Consider the following 4,192-nt stretch of genomic DNA (forward strand, 5'->3'; position numbering starts at 1 on the left):
TTGAAGCAGGTGTCCTTTCTAGGGCATGTGGTATCCAAGGAAGGTGTCTCAGTGGATCCTGCAAAGGTGGAGGCAGTTACGGGTTGGACTCGTCCAACCACGGTCAGTGAGGTGTGCAGTTTCCTGGGGTTAGCAGGCTACTACAGACGGTTCGTGAAGGATTTCTCTCGCATAGTCGCTCTATTAACTCAGTTGACCCGAAAGGAGGCAGCATTTGTTTGGAATGAGGCTTGTGAAAGCAGTTTCCAGGACCTCAAGCAGAGGCTGGTTTTAGCCCCAGTTCCCACAGTACCGGACGGATCAGGTGGTTTCGTCATTTTTAGTAATGCATCCAAGAAGGGGTTGGGATGCGTATTGATGCAGCAGGGTAGAGTAGTTGCTTACGTTTTACGTCAGCTGAAGAAGCACGAACATAATTATCCCACGCATGACTTGGAGTTAGCAGCGGTGGTTTTTGCTCTCAAGATCTGGAGACATTACTTGTATGGGGAAAGGATACAGATCTTCACCGACCACGAGAGTTTGAAGTACTTTTTCACTTAGAAGAAGCTAAACATGAGGCAAAGAAGGTGGTTGGAACTAGTAAAGGATTATGACTGTGAAATTTTGTACCACCCGGGGAAAGCAAATGTAGTGGCAGATACTTTAAGCAGGAAGGTGGCCCATTCCGCAGCTCTCATTACCGGACAGAATCACCTATGCAGGGAACTGGAGAAGGTAGAGATTGCAGTAGTCGTGGGGAAGGTCGCGACACAGTTAGCACAGTTGTCGGTGCAACCAAGCCTAAGGCAGAAGATTATTGATGCGCAGCAAGACGACCCTTATTTGGGGGAGAGGGTTCGTAGAGTGGAGTCAGGCCAGGATAGCGAATTCTCTGTGTCAGCAGAAGGTGGCCTCCTTTATCAAGGGCGTCTGTGCATGCCAGCGGTTAGTGACATTAAGAAGAAGCTGTTGTCAGAGGCTCATAGTTCCCTATTCTCGGTTCACCCCGGCAACACCAAGATGTACCAGGATCTGAAACGTTACTACTGGTGGAATGATATGAAAAGAGAGGTTGCGGAGTTCGTCAGTAAGTGTTTGGTGTGCCAGCAGGTGAAAGCCCCGAGACAGAGGCCAACAGGCTTGTTACAACCATTAAATGAACCAGAATGGAAGTGGGAACATGTGTCTATGGACTTCATCGTGGGGTTTCCTCGAATAGTTAAAGGTTTCATTGTGATATGGGTCGTTGTAGACAAACTTACAAAGCTAGCACATTTCATACCTGGAAAGTCCACCTTTTCAGTGAATAAGTGGGCACAGATATACATGAAGGAAGTGATAAGATTGCATGGAGTACCTGTGTCCATTGTGTCGGACAGAGACCCTCAATTCACGTTTAACTTCTGAAAGAGTCTCCAGGCGGCATTGAGGACCCGGTTAAATTTCAGTATGGCGTTCAACCCTCAGACTGATGGGTAGACAGAGAGATTGAATCAGATACTGGAAGACATGTTGCGTGTCTGTGCCATAGAGTTTTCTGGAAGCTGGGATGCTCACTTGCACTTAATGGAGTTTGCGTACAATAACAGCTACCAATCCACTATTGGGATGTCACCCTTTGAGGTGGGATGATGTGGGAAAGAGGAGATTGTTAGGACCTGAATTGGTGCAGGCCACAAATGAGGCCATACAGAAGATCAGGGCTCGTATGCAGACAGCCCAGAGCAGACAGAAGAGCTATGCCGATGTAGGACGTAAGGACCTGAAATTTGAGACTGGGGTGAAAGTGTTCTTAAAGGTGGCACCCATGAAGGGTATTTTGAGGTTCGGCAGGAAAGGAAAGTTGAGTCCAAGATTCATTGGACCTTTCGAGGTCCTGGAACGAGTTGGCCCTGTAGCTTAACGTTTGGCCTTGCCGCCAGCATTGTCTTCGGTTCATAATGTCTTCCATGTTTCGATACTAAGGAAGTATGTGGCAGACCCATCCCATGTAGTTGACTACGAGCCCTTACAGTTGAATGATAACTTGAGCTACGAGGAGAAGCCCATAGAGATTCTTGCCAGAGAAGTAAAGACATTGCGCCGTCAGGAAATTGCTTTTGTGAAAGTTCTGTGGCAGAACCACCAGTTCAGGGAAGCCACCTGGGAGCGAGAGGTTGAGATGAAGGCCCAGTATCCAGAGCTTTTTCAAAGATGAACTTTCGAGGACAAAAGTTCTTTGAGGGGGAAAGAATGTAACATCCTACACCTTTTTATTTATCTATTTTTATGTAAAACTTTTCCCTTTTCAGTAATTGTCCTTAGTTGAAGGACATGTTTGTTCTGAATTTAAAGTATAAATGGGAGGATTTAAGTGTTGTCGTGGAATTTATTCAAAAAAATTTTAATTGGAAAAAAGTTATGGCAGGAATTAATTATTTTTGGAAAAAGGAAAGGAATTAAATAGTATAAAGTGGGTTAAGGAAAAAATCTAATTAAAGTTATACTATTTTCCTTTTATTATTATTATTATTTTATTATTTTTTATAAAAAGGGCCTCCCCCCCTCACCTTCTCCCTTACCCACGCGAGCCCCCCCGATTTCTTCTTCCTTGTCGCACGCCCAACCGCCGCACCCAACTCGCCGTGCGCCTCCAACCGACCATCGTTCGTCGACCTCAAAGCGCTGCACGTCCGCTTTCAACTGGTCGCACCACTGCCATCAATCGCCCAGCCGTCGACCTCCCTCCAACTGTGTTGCTCGCCGTTCGTGGGTTTCGGCAAACCAGATCCCGCCGGTCAGACCATGTCGCTCGCCGTCGCGCCTCCCTTTACTGTACGAACCAGACTACCGTCACTCTCGTTTTAGACCACCGCCCTGTGCTGTTTTCGCCCAGGTCAAGCCCAGCCATCGGATCTGCGCGTCCGTCGCCCCGCTGCCGCCCTCCGTTCGCCGTCCGCCACCGCTATCACCTTTGGGTTCACTGGATCTGGCAGTTTTAGGTAAGTCTTTTGTGAAGTTGGGTGGAAGTTTGGGCCCTATTAAGTTTGGAATGAAGGTTAGCTTATTCGAATTATTTTTGGCCTTAGTTTTGAATCGAGGAAACTATTGGAGTGGCTGTCCAGCGGGTTCAAGATCGTTCGACAAGAGTTTTGGTAAGGATTATAGTCCTTATTGTTGGTTGGTGGGCACGCTCTGATTTCTAAACTAGGTTTGACTTAACCCTTGTATCTTTAGGTTCCAAGTTTTCGTCCTTTGGGGAGTTAAAATCTGTTGGAAGGAGATTTTGGAGTGGTTGTTAACCAAGTTCCTTGGGTTAGCTATTGGGTATTGTGGTTTTGAATCTGAGTTGTCGCAATTATTTTTGGACTGAAACTTAATGGTTGTATTCATATAGTAGGGTCGTTTCTTCAAGCCGCAGCCACCGTTTGATTGTTTGAGTTTATCTGGGGATTTTCGATTAAGGTAAGTAATCTTATCACTGAAACCGCTCACGGGCCAGGCTCTAGTTGTATGCTAGCATGATAAGTGTATGTTATGGTAACTGTTAGCATGTTGATTGACAGTATGACTTGAATCAAAGTATAATCTGGCACAAATTTTGATTTGTTTACATACATACCTAAGTGCTTGACCATTAGTATGTGATAGTATGTGTTTTCATATGTCGATGTCTGATCTGTTGGCGTTGAGGCATACTTGTATGTTGTGACTTTATGATATAAGTTATACATGGATGATGTATAATATGTTGTTAAGAATTGTGGGTATGTGATGCAGCCATGGTATTAAGGATTTTTATGTATGTTTTAGAATCGTACAATGTTGAATCTTAGCATGTTAAGACTGTGTGAATATCCTCATTGATTAGTTAAATGCTCACCAGTTTGTGTTTCCTTCGGGATTCACCAGTTTGTGTTTCCTTCGGGATTCACCAGTTTTGTGTTTCCTTCGGGATTCACCAGTTTTGTGGGCATACTTAACTACAATAGGATAGGACTCAGTCTCTTATATGTTACATGTATTTATGTGCCATATGTGGGTATCTAAAGGACACAGATGCCTAGCCTGTCCCAGTGGTGGGGTTACTTACTGAGTATTTTATACTCATTCTTTCTTATGTTGATGTTTCAGGTAAGGGTGGAGATGCACCGGCGATGGCGCAGCGGAATACATGATCGAGCCACTGGGTCTAGTTTTTACGCTTCCGCATCATGACATTTAGAGTCCT

At 45.1% G+C, this 4,192-nt stretch overlaps 1 pseudogene; it reads left to right on the forward strand.

Annotated features, from left to right (window-relative positions):
• Nucleotides 1-1,690: 1,690 nt before the first annotated feature.
• On the forward strand, nucleotides 1,691-2,179 carry LOC150032278 (uncharacterized; annotated as a pseudogene).
• Nucleotides 2,180-4,192: the final 2,013 nt, after the last annotated feature.

The sequence above is a fragment of the Benincasa hispida genome, chromosome 12 (assembly GCF_027475165.1).
Source record: "Benincasa hispida cultivar pf3 chromosome 12, pf3_genome.v1.1, whole genome shotgun sequence".
NCBI lineage: Eukaryota > Viridiplantae > Streptophyta > Magnoliopsida > Cucurbitales > Cucurbitaceae > Benincasa > Benincasa hispida.